This window comes from Pseudopipra pipra, chromosome 5 (assembly GCF_036250125.1).
Source record: "Pseudopipra pipra isolate bDixPip1 chromosome 5, bDixPip1.hap1, whole genome shotgun sequence".
Taxonomy (NCBI): domain Eukaryota; kingdom Metazoa; phylum Chordata; class Aves; order Passeriformes; family Pipridae; genus Pseudopipra; species Pseudopipra pipra.
Window position 1 is genome coordinate 29,054,661 of NC_087553.1, and position 24,546 is coordinate 29,079,206.

The 24,546-nt window shown below is 37.9% G+C and overlaps 1 long non-coding RNA gene across 1 annotated transcript; it reads right to left on the bottom strand.

Moving 5' to 3' along the window:
* Window positions 1-5,314: 5,314 nt before the first annotated feature.
* LOC135414534 (uncharacterized) lies at window positions 5,315-22,861 on the bottom strand. Its single transcript, XR_010430713.1, has 3 exons — window positions 19,625-22,861; window positions 11,387-18,173; window positions 5,315-7,657 (listed from the first exon to the last, which is right to left on the bottom strand). It is a non-coding gene; the product is annotated as an uncharacterized LOC135414534 (long non-coding RNA).
* Between the last annotated feature and the right edge of the window lie 1,685 nt (window positions 22,862-24,546).

A 24,546-nucleotide genomic window follows, 5' to 3' on the forward strand; every position in this document is an offset into this window, starting at 1 on the left:
GATAAAGACAGTTTAATATGCAAAGTAGAAGCCATGCATGCAAACAAAGCAAAACAAGGAATTCATTCACCACTTCCCATGGGCAGGCAGGTGTTCAGCCATCTCCAGGAGAGCAGGACTCCATCACATGTAATGATTACTTGGGAAGACAAACACCATCGTTCCGAACGTCCCCTCTTCCTTCTTCTTCCCCCAGCTTTATATGCTGAGCACGATGCAATATGGTATGGAATATCCCTTTAGTCAGTGGGATCAATTGTCCCAGCCATGTACCTTCCCAGCTCCTTGTGCACCCTCAGCCTCCTCTCTGGTGGAGTGGTATGAGAAGCAGAAAAGGCCTTGATGCTGTGTAAGCACTCCATAGCAATAACTAAAATATCCCAGAATTATCATCACTGTTTTCAGTAAAAATCAAAGCCACATCTGCATATTAGCTACTATGAAGAAAATTAACTCTATCCCAGCCCAAACCAGCACAATTCCTCAATTATGAGCCAAAATGCAGAGTCTGAAACTTCTAACTGCATTAACCTCAGTCTATTTCATTGAGGTTTGGACTAACCCACTGCCAGTTCAGCCAGGCTCATCCTGCACCCAGGGCAATTAGGGCAACCCCTCTACAAGATGGTTACACCTTACACTGTCAGTACCTCTGATTACACCTCTGCTAGCCCCATCTCCAGCCAAAGCTTATTTCTTCTCTTCATTGGATTATTTTTACTGTTTGGTCTTAAATCATCCTGACAAAACATGTCCCTTTTCTGTTTTTAAACAACATATCATACTATACTTTTAAATAATAATAATGCTACCCTATAGCAGAAATAGGAAATCAAACGTATTGTTAATATATACTTATATGTATAATTTTGTTGTATGCTATGCATTTATATTCTTTATCAGTATACATTATAGCTCTTATAAGCATACCCTCCAGCCATGTGTTCAGCAGCACATCTAATACCTGCCATTTATGTTTTATTCCCTCTCTGCTCTGCTCTCTGGGGGGGAGAGCAGGGAGTGCAGTGGAGCGCTCAGTTTTGTCAGGGTGTTTGGTTTGGTTCTGGTGTTAAACATTTGTGTTGCTCTGTGCTTGTGGCAGGGGCTGAGATGGCTGAGCAGCATTTCTTACCCTGGAGCAGCAGGTGATGATGTGGTCAGTGCTCCTTCAGGAGGGCATTGGCTCCCTGCCTCGCAGCCCAGCACCCCCAGAAACCCCAATTCCTGCACAGAGGAATTTTGTGAGCTGAATCTATGAATTCATATGTATGAATGCACAAATTTGCATTACGCAGTGCAGAAACAGGACATAAACACTCAAGGAAGTTTTTTATTTTAAAGAAATAGTTGATGCCTCATGTTTGAATGTGCTAACGCACTTGAAACAGAGTAGTTTGACAGAGTTATTTTCTCTGTAATGGTCAGAAAAGATATTTTGGCAGCAAGGAGGGAAGAAGTTGATTCTGTCACTCCACCAGTTCCTCCTGAGAACAAGCAGACAGTAGGGAATGTGAGCATAAAATAGATGTCTCTGAGGAAAATGCCCTCTGCTACTGTCAGGAAGAGTTAATTTTGGCAAGCTGACATCTCTGGTTGTTTTGCTGAGAACGAACACTTTCAATGTCTGGAAATTAACTTTCAGATTTCCAGTGAGGATGAGGACAGATTTTACCCTTGTCACCCATGGGTTGCAAAGATAGATCTTGTAACAAGAACTAAAAATCTGGAACTCATTTTAAAAGCATATTTCATACAGCGATAGCCATTGGAATACATCCAATTTATAATTATAAGACTGGGAAACTTTAAATTAGGTCAAACTTCAGCTCAAAATTAAAATGAAAGCATTCAAGGGCTTGATACATACAAGCAAGACATGCAGCATTCACACTGGCTACTTGAAGGCTAAATTGATATTAAAAGAAAGAATGTAAAATAAGTGAATTTCTTTTTAATCAAGAGTTGCAGTTTTCTTTGCTCATCACTTTGTGCTAAAGGGCCATGAAACTATCTCAGCAAAACTGTCAGTGCTTGGAATCTCTGTAGCCGACTCCCCAGTGAAGCTGAGCTCCTTATTTAGCTATAAAAATGTTTCCCCTAGTTGGAGTTTCTAAAATTACACACAGAAACAAGAAAAAGGTTTGATAAATCTCTCCTGAATATAATGGTAATTCTCAAGAAAATTATCTTTAAAAAATTATTTGCCAGAGAAAATTCAAATTTAGATGAAATATTTGCTTTTCCACAAGATTTTGTTATTCCATAATTTAACAAGAAGATTGATTGGTAAAAAGAAAAGCCGATAAGTTGCCACAAGTTACATAATGAAATGGTGGTTTTGTTTACAGTAGATACCAGAGCTCTGCTGATTCTCACATTTTCAACCCTCACAGTGGACCATCTTGACATCCTACTGGAGATTGGTAGGATCCCAGCAGGAGCCATACTGTGTCCTTTTCTTCTTCTTCCAGCCTAGAGTGTGGAGAGTATGCATAGTGAAGTAGCAATGTGCCTTGCACTCTGTACTAAGCTGCTGGACACAGTTCTGAAATGAGACAGTAAGAACTAAACTAAACTAAACTAAACTAGTCAGGAAAAGTAGTGTAGTTAATGGGAAAATGTTTTATATTTGGGTTATGGAAGAAATCTTCATGCTTTAGAATGAAATAAAACTTTCCCTAGGTGTAAAGAGCAAATAGCTTCCATTCTTGTTTCTTTTAACATTCCCATTTATATGACAGCAAGACTAGCAAACTCTCTACTGTGAACCCACCTCTCAAAGACATTTCATCAAAGTAACAAGGTTACCTACTGGAAATCTAGCATCAAAGATACAGTGCTGTCGTACAGGGCAGGGGCAAAAAGTACAGGGAATAATGCATTGTTTCCAACTTAACTGCAGGTAGTCAGGAGGAAGTTCAGTTATTATTTTTTTTCCATGTATGTGTGAAGGCAATTACTCCAGGAAAAAAAAACAAACCTGCAAACCCATCACATCCAAATACAATAAACCCCAAACCACAATCTCTTCCACTCCTAAAAGATCGCCCTCCTAAATTATCATTACATTGCTTCAAACATATCTCTGTCTTTTCCTTTCACCCCTTCTGAGAGCTGAAAAAGGCTGCAAAGACAACAGAGAATTGCTTGAATTAATTAATGCAGACTTATTTTCCACTCTGTCCAGGGATGCAAAAACTAAATGTATCTAACAGATGGGCAAAATAATAAATACTCCATTTTATTTTGACTTGTAATCACTTTCCCCAAGTTGTATGAAAAAGAACATAGATAATCAGCTCCTTTTTAATATGAGCATGCTAATTATAACTTATTCCTTAAAACTGCAATAGGCAAAAATAAATGACTTAGTTAAAAAGGAGCTACTAATTTATCAAAATTGGTGTAGCAGATAGAAAATTTACTCAGTAGTTTGGGATTCTGTTTTGTTTACTTTTATGTCACAGGCTATCTTGGTTAGGAATGCAGTTTAAAAAAAGAATTAAAATAATCAACAAGCAAACAGGAAGCAACCATTAAAAAAAAGGGAAACACGTGATTACTTAGTTTGGGGAGGCATCTCTGTAGGTAATGTCTGCAGCCTCCAGTGCAGTATAACACTTTCCACCTACTGCCCTAAGGATGTAATTCCTCTCCCTGCTGCCATCAGCTGTAGCTGCCTCCATGCCATAGGAAAGGCACCTTTAAGGGCAGGGAGTCATCCCCAAAACTGTCCTGCACAGAGTTAGGGGAGAGGGCTCAGCCACCTGCCTTGCTTGGGGATGCAGCTGCCCAGGGCACGATGGCCACTCCAGAGGCTGCTCTGGGCTGAGGATGGGTACAATCCATTCTTGTTTTGCACAAAAACCCAAGTCCAAACACTTCTTTTGCTCTCTCGTTCTAGGGTAATGATTTTTGGGAGGGGCTTTTATTGAACACCAGACCAGTGTTTCTAATGCATGCTGTGTCTCTGCTCTGAGGCGAGGCACTGCAGTGGCTGAAACACCCCACCCCCCATATTTCTCTCCTTATCACTTTACTCTTCGAGATCTGCATCCCACTCTCTGTAAAAGACAGTGTAACACCTCCTAATTACCTCTTACCTCCAGGGTTGTTTTTTCCCCCCTATTTTAACTTTTGAGTGGTAGTTTATTCAAAAGGGTCCTTGCAAGTCTTTGAGGCGTGAGGAAGGAAATCATCACACAAGCAGTGTAACTAGGACCTGAACTCTGCTTTTGACATAAAACAACATTAGCTTTGTGAAAAGCAATATTGTGTCTACTTGCAGTTTAGAAACCTTTTGCCAAGACATTCCTTATGTTTCTTTAATCAACTGTCCTTCATGAAAGGAAAGAATATAGCTTCCTTCCTTCAGAAGTACACCGGCCAGACAAATCCTCCTCGCCCTAAAAATCCCTATTTAGGGCCAAATTTCTTTGTTGGTTACTTGATTAGGGACTTCCAGAAAAATCAATAGGAGCTGCTTTCAGGTCTTAAAGTCTGGCCCTGCTGAAGGTAAAGAAATACAAAATTCCAACAGGAGAATCCAACATTTCAGAAGAAATGCTTTAAAACATTCAAGTTGACTAGAAGGTTGTCTTTCCATTTACTCCAAAGAAATAGGGCAGTACACTTAACTACGGCAACCTAGCTCTTCTTTTATCAAATAGAAAATAAACATTGGCTCTAGCCCTTAGTTTAAAAATAAAAAATTCCACAACAACTATCTCAACATTAACTGCATAAGGAAATGTAATATGCCATGTATTTTCTTTGAGGAAAATATTGCAACCTTTCACCAGGATAAAATATATACACAGATGTGTGGTCATCAATTGGGGAAATTTATATACTTGAAATAAATATAAGCATAGCCAAGCACATTGTTGAAATGCAAGTGAAGATATTACATGCTATAAACATATTAGGCCCATTACTTGAGTCCAACTTTCATGTACATTAAATGACAAATAATGAAAAGCTTTAAAAAACTAGTGTGGAGTTAGATCTAAAATGGCCAGGGCAACAAACAGCTCTTGTTATAATATCATGTTTGGGGCATTCAGAATACCTACTCCTCCACATAATTAAATATGCAAAAATATAGAGAGGGAAGAACAGATTTTAAAGTGGATTTCTATATAACCTTGGCAATGTGTCCATGAAGAAAGTACCACTCTGACATGTGGATGCGGTTCACTTAAATACAAGATCACTGTCCTAAACAAAACAACTGTCCAATAAGATTCAATTTTTTATAGGACTTTAGTCACAAAGAAAAAAATTAATACAAAAGAACAGATATTCTATGTGTTTTGAAATCTGCACAGATCCAAGTCCCAGTCAAGTAAATCAACTGCAGTAGTTGTTTTCATTAATCACAAGCCAACATAAATTGCTAAATTAGCAAGAGAGTATATAATGCCTTCAAGTTAACGGCCACACTTTCTTTGTGGTAAGGTCAGGATTTCAAGTTGTTTCACTACATAAATGTTAAACAATTTTACCGAGACTGCTACTGCAGAGCTAGCACTGTAGAGCTTCGGACAAATGATCTAAATCCTCCTCTGCCTTCTGAATTGTTAGCAAGGGTGCTGGCAGGCATGTCCAGTGCACAATCTTTGAACTGCATTAAATTTTAAGTAGCAGAAAAAAAGTCCAGATCCATCTTAAGGTTTAAATTTTGAGATACTCTATATTCAATCTTCTAAAATACACACATTTGATATAGAAGACAGTGAGAGATACATTGCATGAGAATTTTAAGAGGGTATAGTGAAGGATTATTTTTAATTATAATTACCTTTAAGGACAAAAATAAATGTTTTCATACTTAAAAAAGAAAACAAACTGTAAACAGCTGACATTTCACACCAATAGTTATGAATATCAAGACAATCCATAAGAAAAAATGGGATTTCAGTGTTTGAACTAATTATCCAGAGTCTTCTTTGAAGTTTTCAAAGAAAAAAATATTGAAAATGTTAGAAACAGGACAAATGAGCTTAAAAGTCTGCTTAAGGAAATAAGGAAATAAGGAAATAGAAGAACCTATTCACAGTGGTTTCAGTGGGTACAAAAGAGCTGAATTTATAAAGTGATATTTAGAAAATGGACAGGCAAAATCAGGTATTCCTGTCACTTTTAAGGAAAAATGATGACGGTATGCTGTTCAGAAGGCTGCTGTGTAAATACATGGTCATTAAAATAAGCTAAACAAAATACCAGTAAAGTGATACATTGCACAAGAGTATCATATAATAGTAGTGAAAATTGAATAGCCTTGTGAGCTACCATAAAATAAAAAGTATTACCAAATTATCATAAATACATAACCATCATTGATATGCAGAGAGACACACCAGAAGATGTTTGACAGATGGGAAAAGAACATTTTTGAAAGAATTATTGCACAAAATTTACAGAATCAGCATTGGGCAGTATAAGGCTATGGTGTCAACTCAACACCTTCAATAGCATTCAATAGTCTTATCCTATACTTGGAGGATGTCACACCTTTTCAGGGTGGCAGAAAAGCTGAAGATGGTACTGAACTCTACCAGTATTTTGAATGCACAGAGATCTATAGGTCAGAGTGGGTTTCAGGTGAGGGTACTGGTTACAGATCAGGAAATCACACTTGAGAGCAGGATGAATCTTCCCTTGAGCCTCTCTCAGGGAAGGAAAAAATGCAAGCTGTCTTGCTCATGTTGATTTTGGTCTGGAAGACACAGGCTGGAAGTGAGCACCTCCCAGTAAACAGCATTTCTGTTTCTAAAATTTAATGTTTTCAAAAGTGAGAGATGATCTCTTAATACAGAAGTCTTTGTATACAACACAGGTCACTACTGTAGACCTCAGTGCAACAGTTTGAATCACAGTCCTGGGAGTAGACATTTGCCCTGAGGCCACTGAGAAGATATGTTCCATTAGGCAGTGTCCGTCCTTCCCATGGATGTAGGAGGGAGCACTAGTAAGTCATCTTTTGAGGACAAATTAACAATTCTGTCATTGTGCCAAAGTAGAGCATGTGTCTATGAAGACAGTGTTAAATCTGGACCTGTGTGCATGCTTCAGCTTCCACAAGATAATGTGGAGAAATGGAACCCAATTCAGACTTTAATCAGTGGCAGAGAATGTGCAAGGGAGGTTAAGAATCTGGGAAGAGAAGAGTACTGCTGGTCAGGGAATACAAAAATTGGCAGTGAGGAAAAGTGCATGCGGCGGTTCAAATCAAGCAGGTGTAGGGAGGCAAATAACAGAGACTTACTTCCTCTTTTACCCCATGTGAGTTGAAAGTAAAGCTCTCCTTTAAGATAATTCCATCAATTTCCCTTATTTATAAATGCCAATAGCAAAGCAGATATCAGCTTCCTTGAGACCAAACACTAGCTCAATGGCAAGAAGAAATTTTTGCATTCTTCTTCAAGTACACATCATTATGTGACCATCTTTGCACTAGCTCAGACAAGCGTATGTGAAACAGCTTTCACACATATCCTCTAGTTCTTCTGGCTTCCTGGAGAAAACCAGATCCATTCAGCTCCAGTGTCTTCATGGTGATTACATGGTCTGATGCAATGGCTTCTTCCCATTCACGTCCGAGCAGGGCTTCTGGGCAGGTCGCACATTTAGGGTGGGTGGCACTGTATGGGAGCTCCAGAGGGAGAATGACAAAGAAATACAATTGATATATGCTATAAAACCATGCTGCTGGTTTCTCTACAGCTCCCTCATAGCTACTGTTTCCACACTTGAATTCATGTTACTTATTCAGGCACTGAAAAAAACCCACAATGGAACACAAGCTAACAGATTAAAGAAAAAAAAAAGGGAAAAGTTGCTGAGGCTAGTAATCCAAATACTTTATTATGAACAACAAATACTGTTGGGGTCAGAAAGTGAAAGGTTGGATTCTCTCTCTTAGAATATTTATTATAGAAATTAAATGAGTTTTTATATCTAGTTCAGGGAATATACTTCCAGAAAAGTTGAGTTAATTTCTTTTGCTATTTACCAGCACAATATACCGTCCTATTTAATTTTCCTGTTACAGTATTACTTTTCTTGTAATTATAACTGTGTCAAAATATACTTTCTTTAAGCACACAGAAACAGCATAATATGAAACAAGAGAAATTCTAAAGCTGTTTGAATTGTGTGATCTATTATAATGTAATATCTGGCCTGATGAAGTGGCATACCAACTAGCTTCCTGCACAGTCTGAAATTCTTGTAAATACTTACCCCTTACACAGTTTCAGGCCTTGTAACATGCCAGTGGTGAACCTATAGTCATTTAGATCTTAGTACTCAAAATTCTAAGGCAATATTTGATTTCCTAGTTCTCCCATTTATTCTTTCCCATAGTATGTCATTAAGACAGTGTTCAGGTATGTTACTGTAAAAATATTTAGAAATTTCCAACCCCCCACCACATATTCTGAATATTCTTGTGTGTATACTTAAACAAAATTAAGAGTGACAGTATCAGAGCTTTTGAAGAGCAATTAAAGATAATGAGACAAAATTTTGGATCTACACATTTTAATGGTGAAATTCCCAGTGGAATTCCCAATGGTTCTCCCTACAGGACATTTAGAGTCTCTGTGTTTTAATCTAATCCATTTTGACATATAAAGGAATGAATAACTTTGTGAATTTCTAGATTCAGGAGTGGTGATAGCAGATGAGTCAAGCTTGTGCAGATGAGACCGATGTCATGGTACTGGACTAAGGGAAGAAACCAGACATGTGGTAAAGATGATATTTTTTAAATTGAATTCTACAGACTAGGAGCTGCATTAGACCTGAGCTTGTTTTTCAGACATGAAAAACACCTTAGGAAACCCAAAGTCTTTTCTGACCCACAGCTCTGACGTTAGTGCTCCAACACAGACCTAACTGTATTACTGCCAGGCAATTACTGTGATAATAAGCAGTGGCTGGGAGTGGCTGTGGGGACTGACCAGCAACATGAACCAGGATAAAACACCTACTAGCCCCTTAATGATTTCCAAGCACTGATCTACATATGCTATAAAAGCCTTCAAATTATATCAGACTATTCACATATATGTGTGGCCTCTACCAAAGTTATCCCTTACGAGCTCACTCCATCTGTGGCAGCCTATGGGTGTCAGAGGCTGAAAAACTCCCTAATTAATATTGCCCTCTGGTTAGACAAAATTCTTTGCCCATGGTATGGTACATTTGCTTTGGAAATAAATTTCCTTAGCAGTTTGAGAACCAGAAATACCACACAGGTAATATTTAGAGCTCCTAATCTTTTATTTTCCAGTTGGAATACATCTAGAATTCAAGCTAGGTCTCATAATTAAAACAAACAAAAAATAATGATAAACAGACAAGTAAAATCAACACTGTATAGCTGGATAGCTATCCAGTTGAATCTCATCAAGTATATATCATTATATCCAGTGTATGACAATATATTAATTTAACAGAAAATGATAATTCATTATGGGTCAAAGAAAGGCTAAAAATTACTACATAGTTAGGACTGCACATAAATGTGGTTTAACTCTAACTGCACCCTAGCCTGAATTTAATGTAAGAATCCAGGTTTTAAGTGACTTTACATTAAAGGAATTAAAAAAGAATATCACTTTGCATGCATGAAGCCCATTCAAAAATGCAACTATATGGGATGAGCTAAAAGAAAGTTAACTACCAGCAAGAAACCTTTTATAGAAAAGTAACTTAGTTTTTAGAAATAAATTAGAAAAAAGAGAAGTATTTTTTTGGTTGTTGATTAGTGGCATGCAGAAATTACAGCGAATGGTGAGTATCCTAGTCATCCATTCTAATTAAAATTTAAATTGAAAACTGGATTCTAATGAAGAGGAGCTTATTGCTGGTCTTGAGGGATCTCCTGTCAGTGGGCGAAGGAAAAAAGTGCACAGAGGTAAACAAGATTTCACTTAGGCATTTATTTTGTGCATGCTGCACTCTAATAGAAAAAGGAGTGCACAGTGCCTTTTTATTGGAAAAGAACCAATGCAGGTGCAGATGCTCTTCACGGTCCTGCAATCTAGGGAGAAAATCTCTCTAATTCTAGCAGAGGATCAAAATAGCGATAAGGAAGAAATGATCTTATAATTTTGTCCACCCTAGCAAAGTTGTTATACTATGGTTCCTTTGGGATTGTTTGACAGCTCCACTCCTCTAGCTCACCCAAATTGCTGATAACAAACTTAGTGGGAGGTGAGTACAGACATATCTTCCTGCACCTACATCAGCCTAGACCTGATGTCTGAAGGGTCAATATTTGCAGAACAGCTGTAAAGAACATTGAAGTAAAGTGTAAAGCAAGACTTTCAACACACTTTTGGTTTGAAAAAACAGTACACTTGTTTTTAAAATTTAAAATGATGGCTTAATGTGCTACTAAATGTAATAAAACCAAAAATCCATCACACCCTTAGGCTAATAAATTTTCCAGTGCACTGATAAATTCCCTATTCATCAAATGATAACCTGCTAAATGAATGAAAATGCTAAGGCTGTATCATCTTCCAGAAACAGCTATGTATCTCTAATGGTCTAATACAAGATAATGGAAAATACAGCAAGTATATTGTACTTTTAAAGCCTTTTTCAGTGGTACCTCAAAAGCAGAAGTTTAAATTAATGGTTATAAACTAATTCAATATCAATACCTTCTACCAAGGGTTGCCAGTAGCTGTGATTTAAAAAGAAAAAAAATCAGAAGAATTTAGGAGCTATATAAGACCAACCAGATCAGTTTATACAAGAAAATAAGTTATGCAGCATTTCCCAATGTGGACATTTAATTATGCTTTGTGTATATTATATTTGTGCAATAAATTAGTTTCTTAAAACCCAGAGCTCTCGTTTGCCGCACATCCCTCTTTGCAGGGTTGTTTTTCTTTGGTTTTTTGTTTCTTCCCCCTCCCCAGCAAGGTAATAAATGTGGCATTAAAGCAGTCTCTCCCCCTGGCTGTGAGCTTTCTGAAGATGAAAGTTAACTCCTGTCTTTCAAAGCACTATGAGTGGCAGGTTGCATACCAGTGCAAAAGAGAAATCTCACCGCTAATCTATCACGAACAAAATACAATGTCTCCCCATAAACCTCTTTCTGTCACTGTGCTCAGAAGGTTGCAACAGCAATATTGCTGTGCTATATTTACAGTAAAGAATGCAGAAAACATAAAAAATCACAAGGACAGATTTGGCATAGACAACCAGTTGTGTTTTATTAAATTGTACTAAAGTTGTATTTTTTTTCATCAAACAGTAAAATTCAGTCAATGTTGTTTAATGTCAGTGCTGTTAATGAAGTTGTCAAGCTTGTCACTTTCACTGAATACCAACTTTGCTAAGAAACTGGTTCTACAATTACCTCCAGCTCTATACGATTAAATTCATCAAAGCACACCAAGGCTCCAGATTGTGCCAGACCTTTGAAGAATTTCCCGATGGCTTTGTAGTCTCGTCCATCAGAACAGTTCAACACAATGCACTGAAATAAGAAAAAAGCTTAAAAAAACCAGGTTTTTTTATTTGAAATGTATAGGATTGGGCAACATTTATTTTTACTGCCTGTATTTCAGCCTCCCCTGCTGTCACTCCCCAGCCCCAGAATTTCCCCTTATTTATCCAATCTGAATCTGTAATATAAAGGCAGGTCATGCAGTTCTTAATGAACTCCATCTTTCACAGTAGCATGTGAAATGCATTTACACACAATTTAAAAAATAAATCCCTAACAGCAGGAAAGTAAGGTCAAAAGAGGAGCAGCAGTTTCATGTCCACCCAACTTCTCCACTTGAATATACTTCTCAGGATCCCCCAATAAAAAATCAATTATTTTAAAGAAAAGACATAACTCTAAGGAAAAAAAACAAACAAACCTCTAAAATCAGTGAGCAGATGAGAGAGGAATGCTTCTTGCTTGAAAAAGTCAATGGGAGAAAAGACGTTCCTGGATACCTCTCCTCTCTCTGCTGACACAAGGAAACCCTGCCAGGGTGAGATGACTGCTCTCACCAAGAGGTGCTTGGGTGAGAGCTAGCTTCCTCCTCCATCCCCATGTCTTCCTCTCCCACTAAACTGCCTGGTAGCCTGAGGAGGACCAAGCATCTGAGAAGAGCCCAATAGAGAGACTTTGACACTTGTGGAGCCATCAGCCTGCAGCTCATGCAGAGGTGGAAAACACCAAGTAGAGTCTCACCTGCCACTATCAGGAACCTCAGCTCCAAAGTGTATAGTGATAAAGGAGATGTAAACACATAAGAGATGCAGAAACCCAGACGGGTCACACCAGTAGCCCCTCTAATCCACCAGAGGTCAATCTTTGCACATGAGACTGTATAGCCTATATGAACTGTCTTAGGAATAAATGAGAGCTGACAAAGGAGGCAAGTCACCACCAATAAGCATTAACAGGAGTTATCTGGTCAAGCCACAAAAATTTGGGAGCATGAACCTATTCAAAATAGGATTAAAGACAAGACAAGGAAGAGAATAGTGGATCAAATTCAGTGATTATCTTAGACATCTGCATACCAATACACAAGTATATGGAATAAACAAGACTGAAGTCTTCAAACATGGTCAAAATTACTGCTTATTTATCATAGAGACTCAATCCAACCACATTCTCAGAGCTAGCATAAGAGGTAGTACAAAACTTTCTCAAGAAGTAAAGGTTGAGTAGAAAGGAAGGATCTGATATTTCAAATATGAAGTACATATTTATTTGTTCTGAGATCCCAGAATGCAGAGGACTTTTGAGCAGCTGAAAAGCTCTTAAGTAATGAGTAAAGGAAATACATGTGGTGGGCAATGTATTAAAGTTCAGCAAAACAGGATGATCTGGTAGAAGATTATTTTATGAACAGAATCATTTAAATGAAAGGACTTGGTGTCACTCAAGCATTTCAGCTAGATACTCAACTAATGGAAACTGGATATACCAGGACACAGAATCCCATTTTCCTTCAGATGCTCTGGCAACAACTACTCAATACAGAGAGCAGAAAATCTTCCAGAAAAAAAGGTATTTCTGTATTTGATTCTAACCAATGATGAGTCATTTGAAAACCTGAATATAGAAAATAGCTCAAGTGAACATCATTACAGAGAAAGAACAGAAAAACATAAACCAATGGACTGCAAAATACTGCTAACCTCAAAAAACTGACTGGTCATCTCTTTAGGAGCTAAATTGAAGGTGAAAAATAGTCAATGAGAAATGGCAGTTCCTCAACATGACTACACTAAGGACATAAGTGTAAACTATAATAACGAGAAAAGTAGAGAGAGATATTTCAGTAAACAATAGTGTTTTCACTGACTAGAAATACTGTAAGACATACAGGAGGCAAAAATCATGTTCAGTTACAGACAGGCTTACAGAAACAGCAAAAGATGATAGACTCACGAAGGCATGAAACAAGAAAGAACTACAAAGTGACATGTTGCCTAATTGAAAATCGTTCAAGAACATTACTTGTACTAGAAGATGAAAAAAAATGTTGGAACACAAATTGCAAAGGAAAAATTATCAACAGGTAGTGATGAGAAGTCCAAAACTTACTGCTTTTTTACATCTCTTTACTAGAGCGATCAGCCACAATATGGTAGCAAACAATACCGATGGCAGTGGGATAGTATCTCAGGTTAACACAGGTAAGAGGTTAAAAAGTAATTAGTTCAGTTATTGTATTTAAGTATCTGGCTGAAGCAAAGTCAGAACCATTACCCACTACCTTCAAGGATTCCTAGGTGACTAGTGAAATATTAGAAAACTGGCAAGGGCCAACAGAAAGCTGATATATACAGGAGAAGTTAGAGAATGACCAGCCCGATTTCAAATCCCCTAAAAAGCACTGAAACAATTTAAAAAAGGACTGTTCATAAGCCCTGAAAACAAGATAAACAACAGTCTGAGTTGATTTCCTGGGAACAATCACGTCAAAAAAATCTAATTTCTTCCTGTGACAGGAGGCTGACAAAAAGATATGGAAGCTACAGTAGATGTCAAATACCTTCTCTTCAATAAGGTTTTTGACACCATCCCAGGAGAAGGCAAAGAAAAACTGTTCTGGGTGGAATTTTTTTCAAGTTGGGTGTAACTGCTAGAAAAACATAGTTTAAATGTAGCTACCAGCAGCGGATTATCAAACAGAGGACTACATCAATCATGGCTCTGCAGTGCATTACACCTGAGTCTGCTGTTCTCTGATAATTCCATTAGCCACCTGCATGACAGAACAGAGTGCAAAACTTAAAAAACATACCACCTTACTAATGTGAATTAATAAAGCCCTATTGCTTCAAAAATGCTGTGATGAGAGGTCAAGAAACATAGAGAGATGCTCAAAAAATAATTATCCAGCACTGGAGAATCTCCAGCTAAAATGCTGTGCTGAGTTTTTAAGAAACTGAACAAAACTGTACACTATTGGAGAATACCTGGAAAGAGAAATAGTAATGTTCTACAATGGATCATTTCATCAGATTGAAAGAGACAATAAGAATCATCAAAAATAAGCTTTTTTAAAAACAAAGAGAATAATCTTTTTTGTCACAGTGGCAGGTGAGCAGGCTGTGTAATGTCCATTCTTTGGTCTTAAAGATAGACAGTTCTGCATGAAGACACACAGCTTTTTTTGGTCTAGTTCTGTTGAGGAGAGACAGACTAGAAAGATCTTGAATTCTTCTCAGTCTATCTTTTCACGTGATTTTACAATTAGAGAAAGGTGCGAGATATATGAGCTAATCTCTGACAAGAAGTTTATATCTTGCATTTTCAGTTTTAAGGTAGAAGTGCCACAGAGACATACCCAAACTCTATAATTAACACAGCAATCTCAAGTGCCTAGAGTGACAAAGAGTGCAATTTGGGTGAGACCTCTGCCTCGCTTCTTGCTCAGTTAATTCAATCATATCTGCACAGCAATATCCTTTCTGCAATGGAAACATACACCTGGCAATTAGCTCAGTTTTTTCAGAATTTCAGAATTTCAGAATCCCAGCAAATTCAGTTTTTATAATCCCGATTAATAAGAAGTGTAGGGGGAAAAAAAGAGGATCCTATCTGAAGAGAGAACGGAGGTTTTCATTGTCCATGCAAATGTTCAGTTCTTGTTTCAACTCCCAGGATATGGAAGTGTCTTTATCAACCAGATATATTGGCTACAGTTTTAAATTTATTTATTTATTTTCCAAGGTCATTGCTTTTCATGTTTACTTTGTCTTCTCCCATAGTTACTAAGCAAAAAGTGACCCAGAAGCAAACTACCTCTTCTGGGCAATGCCCTTTTCACATATAACTGTCCTGATACTTTTCAGCCTCTTCTCATTTCAAAATCATAGACTCATAGAACAGCTCAGGTTGGAAGGGACCTTACTTGTAAGATCATCTAGTCAAAATCTCTCTCTGTCTTAAAATATGCCATAAATTTGTTATTTGCAGCTCCTCCCTCTTGTTGTTACATCCTCCCGAGACAGAATTACTTTAGTTCATTAGATAACAGTTTGACTGGGTTGCTTCTTAATTGACTGCTTCACATTTGCACATTAAGCAGAGGTTTACAATGATCTGTCCAGAGTGATATCCTAGTCTTTTTCCTTACTAGTTACAGCGAATTTCAAAGCATCAATGTTCATGAAAACTCAGAGTATTCTCTCGGAAGTCCATCAGCCTGTATTCATCAGCAGTGTTTTAATTCACCACTGTGTTCCTTGTGCTTTTATTTTGGTCTGCCTGAATTTCCCACTTTGCTCCACCACAGCACAGGGCTGGGGACCAGTGGGGAATGGCAGATGCACACAAATCTCCCAAAAGCAGAGTTCAAACACCTAAGTATAAGGAAAGACCAGGACCTACTGCACAAGTAAACTTGGGTTTGCTCCCCTCAGTGGGTCTGACACGCATACCCACTCTGATAAAGCCACTCCGAGATACCTACAAAATCAGTAGAGCTACACTAAGTGAGATATCTGGCCCAGCCTGTGTTAGCAGCTCTTCTGAGCTTTTCATATTCCTCAATTATCATTTCTCTGCATTTCATTTTCCTTTTTATTCATTCCCCTACTTCCTTCTGTTACTGTGTGAGAACAGAGGTCTGGGTAATCCATTTGTCATTTTTTAATTCTAGGTCTCAGTTATTCTTTCTAACCTGCTTTTCTTCTCTGTCAGCATTCAGTCTTGCTCCTAATCTTTCGTTTTCTTCCATCTTCTATCTGCCCAAGACTGATTTAAGTAAATCTGTGGGAAATAAATGTGAATGGGACTTTTGCCTGCAAAATGAAAAGCAAATGCTCTACTGGCACTGCATTTCTATACCTTATGCACTGCAGAAAGCTATATTCACATGGTCAGAAAGTGCACATATCTGGAGACAAGGAGGGAAGCTGACTGGAGTTTCTTTGTGTTTCTCTCAGAAGCAGCAGCCTCAACCATACCTATGAAAAGTGCTCAACTGACTCCTTGGAAATATCTCATCCAACCAAAGTATTTAATGGTGATCATCATATGACAAATAAAATAGGAAATCTCAGATTTCAGTCTCTTAGATTTATTAATGAAGTATCTTTCCCTGAAATGTTCCTATGACTGTATTTTCTGAACCAGCAGTATCTCTCTCAAACCTCTTTCACTGTGTATTTATTTCCCTCTCTCAGCTTTGCTTCCTATGTTGTGATCACTTCTCTGGTTTCTTAGCTTTTCCCTTTACCTAAAGCCTCTAGTCTCTTTCAGCTCAGGAAGACTGAAGAGTTGTGCCATTTTGCACTGCTCAACAATTGACATTCTCTGAGATGTTAACACTTTGCTGTTGCTGAGCAAGAGTATTGAACAGCTGAAGGACGTCTGCCAGGAGCTGGGAGTGAAAGGCAGTGAGCACAGGCATTCATGTTCTTTAGTAACACTTTTTAACTCTTAATTTTCAGCCATTGATCTGTGACTCTCTTGCACTTCTCCATAAAGCACAGTCTGAGAACAACTGCAGAGCAACACAGACAAGCCATGAAGATCCCTTCCCTGAGAAGCCAGCACTGGCCTGAATGAATAAATCTGGACTTGTAACAGGGATTTCAGTAGGCAGCTCAGGACACTGCACTAGTAGTTAGCCCAATAGCATTTTGTTTAACCAATAGATAGAAACATGGTCCTCATGTTAAGCACACTTAATGAGTCAAAATTAGTTAGAAATTAGAAACCAACCATGGGATGTTTTGCTATTACATATATATCTATGTCGGGACCTGTTTATTATCATTTGAATATGCTCATGTATTTAAGAGATATTCATAAGCAAATCCTCCCTCTCCTACATGCTTATTTTCTTAATGAAAATACACTGTAATTTTTGCCTTAGAAGCACTGGACTTTTATCTGTCAGATACAAAAATTTTTGATCATTTTCTTACTTCCTTCTTTCTGTATTTCCTTCTGCTTTCATTTTATGATTTAAGAAGATGAAAAACTATCAACAAGAGAAATCTAAGTGCTGAATGAATAGATTATTAAGAAAGGAAGCAAAGCTACCAGTCATCTTACTTTATGTTCCCAGCAAATGCTAATGACTGTTTGTATACATAATAAAAATATATATGTATAAAACATTGTATATAGAGCAATACAGCAATGAAAAATATCCCTATGGGACTTACACTGTTACTGTATCAATGAAATTCAGATCCTCTTTTCACCACTAATTTAGCAGCACCAAACCCAGAATTCTTCCAGTCTCACACTGTGCCTCAGAAACGCCTGTGTACACAGACGGTGTTTCTTTAATCAGTGTAAATTCACCCTTCAATTTTCTCTCCCCACTGCTACCCCCTTGAGCAATAGCTTAATAAACAAACAAACAAACAAACAAACAAAATCCGCTTAGCTACTCCCCAAGTCGAGTGCAGCCAGACATCCTCTCCAGGTCTTTAGGTAGATGAACAACTGCTGACTCCAGTGACTCACATACTTGTAATTATGTGCACACAGGGAATCTACATCCTTAATTTGTTTTTTGCCTCCTGTGGTGTTTAAATCATGGGTTGTGGGTTTGGGTTTTTTTAACCTGCTTGTCGTTCTAGTCAGGTCTTGGCAAGTTTTCCTTTTCTCTGTTCTAGCTGGCTTTTCAGGTGCTCCAACAAAGTATAAGGTTCCCACCAGAGTCCTTAAAGAAGAAAGATTTCCAGGGTGAGTATGCTATATTAATAAATGAAACACAACCTTTTAAAAATTACAGTGTCAGAAAAACTCATTAGGCTGTAAAAGAGTTGAAGTAAACATTAGATTTTAATATCTACTGCTGCTTAGATTTTTCTGAACTGAAAATCCCCAGTGAGCACTTAAAACTTCATTACTATACTGAAAGGTTGTGAAAGGCTATTTAAAGGTTTTCAATTTTGCTGAAGTCTAGAGGTTATTACAGCTTGAAAGAATACAAACCCTAATATTACATGGAATGAAAGGAATCAAATTTATGTTCTCATCTCCCCTGTAGTTTAATCCAGTTCTATTAGATTCAATGGAGAAAATTAGGGCAGGTTGAAACTTCTTAGAGGGTTGATGAAAAATAATATTTGGTCACTGTAGAAAACATTTCTGTCTATTATTCACACTCCAAAGGATATTCTTATCTCTTGATCCTACTGTCACAACTTATAGTGTTATCAGCCTCCTGCTCAGAAACCCATGGGCTATAACCTGTGTCAGAGTCATATCAAAAAGTCCAGAATTATACAAGAAAAATGAGGATATCTGACTCCATCTCAGAAATGAGGTTATCTATAGCTTGATAGGCAGGGTTGCATTATAAATATTTTAGGCTCTTTTCCTCCTTAATTTAGGAGAGATTATTGGGTGAGTCAAACATTATTGGTCATCTATTATCATATTAGACAGCTATAATGGAAGCTGACCAAACAGTGCAGCACAAATTATGATAAAGAAGAACTTTTACTCTTGTCTACTGAGCAGTACATCAGATTCCATGTTTGGTCAGTCCCAAAGTGTTAAATGAAGAAGAGCATGTGCCTGGTGCGCAGCTGTGGCTGTGTGAAGAGCTGTTCATCTCCAACTCTACTGGGACTGGAGAGATCAGCAGCCCATTTCTTTTCATTTTGCTGCTCTAGACATCTCAGGGTCTCGCAACTGAAAGAGAGAGGTACCTAAGTACAGAGATTTACCTCAATTCATGTTATTTTAGTATAAAACAGTAAAAAGACCTTAGAGTTCTGCTTGGTACCACCCATACCTGCATGTCTTTATGCTGTCATTTTTACCTTGAGTCAACATATTGCCATTTATTTTAAAACATACAGAGTGCTAATTGCTTAAATGCTTGCATGACTATAGCTGTGTTGGACTATATCCTTAAAGGCAAAAAAAAAAACCCACAAAAAAACCCAAACAAAAAAACCCCAGTACTCTGCACTTAAAAAACACCTTTAACCAACCTGTGTGCTAAAAGAATACTCTTAGCAAACACTCCATTCCTGTAAGAGGAAATAAAATTACTAGACTGTCTTTTAACGGCTGAAGCATATCACCCTCTTAAACACAACGTTCATGGTGCAATTGAGAAGAGGAGAACAAATAAAAGTCTTTCTTACTTTCATTTACCTGTTTCTCTGGGACATGGCAAGAAGCAGATCAGTCCATAAGGCAGCTGTGTGATATGCTCACTCCTTGAAGGACTGCTCTTGGGTGTATGACACATATTCAGTACTCTCTGCTGCTGCTCCTCCACCAAGCTCTCAGCAAGACCAGTCCAGAAGATAAGCAGTCCCCATCAACCAACCATCCTGAAGAGAGCTTCGCATATCCATATTACACACCTTTTATACAAGGCTGTTCTTCACTCTTGGAGATGTTCAGTTCCAAAATTTAGTCCTAATTAAAAAAGGTTGTAAAGAGGTACTGGAAGTGTTGACAGCCCTAACACTAAGTAATCTGTGCTTTTGGCTTCTTTCCTCATCCCTTTTCATCATCTATTAACCCTTTAACTCCTTCAGAAATCACACAATTCTTAATGCCATGCATGCAGGAACCAGCAAGGAACCATAAAGTGGTTCAGGGCAAAGTAGCTGGAAGGGATCTCCAGAGGTCTTCTGGGTCCAGCTACCCATTCAAAGGGCATCCACCAAAGGCAGATTGCTCAAGATCAGCTCAGCTTGAGTTTTGAATCTCTCATGATACCAATGTCTCTGCAGGCCTTTGGGTGGAAAAGAGTATTTCTCTATATTTTTATACAGTAGTATCTCCAGCTGTAAGGTCACAGAAAGACATATTACATTTATTTCCAGCAATTACTTCCTATCTTGAAACCCAGAGTCATAGAATCATAGAATCAACTGGGTTGGAAAAGACCTCCGAGATCATCAAGTCCAACCCTTGATCCAACACTGCCACTGTTACTAGACCATGGCACTAAGTGTCACATTCAGTCTCATCTTAAAAACCTCCAGGGATGGTGAAGCCACCACCTCCCTGGGCAGCCCATTCCAATGTCTGATCACTCTCTCTGTAAAAAATTTCTTCCTAATATCCAACCTAAACCTCCCCTGGCAGAGCTTAAGATCATGCCTTCTTGTCCTACTGCTGGTTGCCTGGGAGAAGAGACCAACCCCCACCTGGCTCCAACATCCTTTCAGGGAGTTGTAGAGAGTGATGAGGTCTTCCCTGAGCCTCCTCTTCTCCAGGCTAAACAGCCACAGCTCCCTCAGCCTCTCCTCATAGGACACAGAAGGCACATGAATGGGCAGAATGCTACTACCAAATGTACTCAATGAGTTATAGTGATTTTAAGATGCAAATTGCTCTTCAAATTCAAATCTTAATTTCATTCACTTGGGAGAATCACAACTTACACTTAATATGTGGACAGAAACTTATATTGGCACTGACTGTTACAAAAATCACTTATTCAACACAGCATTGCAAAATATTTATCAACATTTCAGAATTAATGCGTCTTCTACATCATTCTAATACATCTTTAAATTTTTATTAAATAGGATTTCTACCCCTTATTGGTAGGAGAGTTAATCTTCATATTTTTGCCATATAATAAGTGCCAGAGCATAGAACCTGCTCTTTCCTTTATGTTTGTTTAGAGACAAGATATAAAAAGGCATTAATTTCTTAAATATTGGCATGTGTGCAGTTTTCACCATTCCTGTAAAGGTCAGCGAGTCTGTTGTCAGTGGAGTAGAAGAAAATAAGTGCTCCTTTGCCCAGGAAGGCAGGTGTTATTTGAATCATTCTTGTTAGGCAATTTTCATCTTCCTTTGAATTTATTACTTGTGTCAGCATCACCGACAATAAATCAAGCAAGAGTTACTTGTCCACATGGACACTTCTGTTGTCTCATATTGTGGGAAGCTAATGAAGAGGAGGAAATGACACTGCATGGATGATGCAGGTAAGCTTGCTCGCCTGGGGAGGGCACAAGGATGCTGTTTGTCCCAGCTTCCGCCTATTCAAGTGCAAGAGACCCAGGTAATGGATTGCTTTGTTGCCATGGACTTCTCTTCCCAGAAGCTTCTCAGCTGTGGAGTCCAGGTGAAGCTAGTATAAATAAAGATTTTAAGAGAATCTAATTTATAAACAGCACCTTGGGATCACAGTGGACTACAAATTTTATATTACCATATATTAAATGCATGTCCTATAATACCACACAATGATCACATTAACTTTCAGTCCTCAAAAGTACTCAGGTCTTTAGGGAAGCCACAGCTTTGCTCAGCTAGATCTGAGTCTAACCCCACACCATGTTGTTATCAGTGGCTGCCTAACCCACAGCAAGTGTTCCTTTAGCCTGACACTGTTTCAGGTCTCTGTTCTTTCCTTAGAGACATAAGTGAACACAAACCAAGTTATGAGCACAGTGACCTTCTAGCCCTTAGTCCTCTGAAGTAACTGTCTCTTGTAGGGATGCGATGGTTGGCAAAATCCAACTTTGGATCCAGTGGGGCTCGACAGTGTTCAGGGAAAAGTGGATAAGTGTAATACATACAGATGCAACACACCAAACAGAAAAATCTAAAAGACTTTTTGGGGAGTGGGAAGGTTTGTTGGTTTTTGTTTGCTTGGAGGTTTTTTGTGGTTTTGTTTATTTGTTTGTTTGTTTGTTTTTATGCCTACAGAAGGCTTACTTTCTTTAAAAAAAATAAGAAAGCACTGTCTCTACTGAAAGTCTGTAACAATTTTCAAGTAAGAAACTTTGTGTTTTATGCTCATATCTCTTGATTAACCTGAGCTGAGAGACACACAGTTTCAGGCTGTTTTCCCTGTCACTTACTGTATTTCCAGAATATGGTCCCAAAATATGCGCTTCAGAGTTAACAGGGGCTGAATGGTTAATAAATGCAAAAATGTGTCCCAGCCTTTTAGCCATAGACTTTGACAGACACTTTCATAGCTTCCTCAGAGAAAAGTGGTGCATTTTATAACACTTTGAATATTCTTCAAAGAATTTAAAAATGGGATACTTATACACACACACAGAGAAAGGCAAATGCAGTCAGCATTACTGGGCTGACTTTATAATACAAAAATCCATCAACATTAGCTTTATAAATACCCTCTACTGGGGAATCAGCAGTTTCTTAAGCTATCCAAATGCTTTGGAAAGGGAGCTGTTTCTCTCACTGGTGCTCAGATGGTTCTTTATGTAAGCGTAGAGAGAGATCTGAGAACTCATCCAGGAGGAGACTTGGGCTCCACTCTTGGTCTGGAGCACACATTTTGTTAACTCAGGATACAGATTCTTACTGCAATGCTGTCACACAGGTTCCAGGGTATGAAATAGAGGGGTTAAACCTTTAAGGGGTTAAACATGTAATGATGACATACTGAAGTTTCTAATGTTAATGTTTAAATGTCATCTAGTTGATTAATGAGCTGTTTCATTTGCAGTCCCTACAAATTTATTTTTTTTATCTTACTTGCACAGCCTACAGTAGTTTCAAAGTCATCAGCAGCTCATTATGAATAATCACAGAGTGTTCATGAAGGAAGAGTACAATGAAAATGACAAAATTCCCAAGTTATTAATGGGTAAATATTCAGTGTAAAGTGAAAATTATTTATAAAAACATTCCGAAATGTTGTAATGTCATTTGTACAATTTCACAGTGGAAAAAAAAAGGAGAAGATGCAATCTAACTTTTTTATAATTTTTCTAATATTTGCTATGGTATTTTCAAGCAAAATGTATTTTTTTTTACACATCTGCTGCTTTGAGACTTAGAAAAAATATTTAGAGAAAACAATTTGTTTTAAAAGAGTAGGAATATAAACATTGCACAATTAGCTGTTAATGATACTGTAAATATGTTTCTTAAGAAACGTATTTAACTCCTGATTTTAGAAATAAATATTAGATCTACATTAAAATATATTCTACTCTCTCAGTTTCTGTTCTGAGATTCAAACGTGTCCTTTTCCTCTGAAACATATTGATACAGATATATTGCAATAACCTGCTTAGTAAGCTTCTGTGTTTCAGGTATTAAAATAATAACAAAGAGAGAAAGACATATGTGAATGTGGAAACATCGAATTTAAGAAAGTCAAGGCGGGATCCTCTCCACAAAATGAACACTTAACCTATAGAAGACTTGATAAATAAAAGTTATCCTTGAGGCAGAGTAGGCTTCAAGTTGGGAGTCAGCCTGCAGCTATTGGAAGCAGGAAGGCAACTTATTACGGCATGTGGAGTTACACCAAACAAAACAGGAATCTGGTCAGGGTTTGTTATGGTTGAAGTAGAAGAGTTTTTTTCTCCTTGAGAAGAAAAAAAGAATAGGTTTGAAGCCCATGGAAATAAAGAATTTGCTTAATTTTCCTGTCATGGAGCTGTTTGCTGACATTTGTTTGCGTATCTGGCAGTCAGATTTAATATTTGACAGTATCACTTGACATGCCCAGGCGTAGGGCTAAGAGATTTCTAGGAGGTTTTTTTCTTCCCAGACACAGTAAGTACGCACACTTTATCCTGATGCAGATCTCCACCTTTCCACCGTGTTTCTTAGTGGGGCCAAAAGAAAAGAGAGGTATGAAGGGCTGTGATAATAAATAATTTTAGATCTGATAGGGTTTTGAAGGCCTTTGAAATGTGTTCTGAGTTTCATGTAACGCTGTTTTTTCAAAGCAATGAAAAGCTTAAATTAGTGTTGCTTGAGGACATTTTCAAGACCGATTTTTCTGTAAATTAATTTCTTGCGCTATTTTCACTGCTTTTGGCTTGCAATAATTTAATCAGAGCCTGTAATCTTCTATCAGTTATCTTGCCAACCTGTAATGTTCCTTTACACTTCAATGGAGTCCCTCAGTATGCTTCCAGCCTATTGAGGGGATACATTCTGCTGCTGGTCCTAAACTTCATGATTCAGTGCCTGAGAAGCCAAGAAATAATTAAATAGGTGAATGTCAACTTTAAATATTCTATTTTTCTTGTTATACGCACTGAGGATAACATACCCTCACAGACTCATTAAATTCTATATTCTGTTGATAGTTGTTCCATGTCTTGGCAA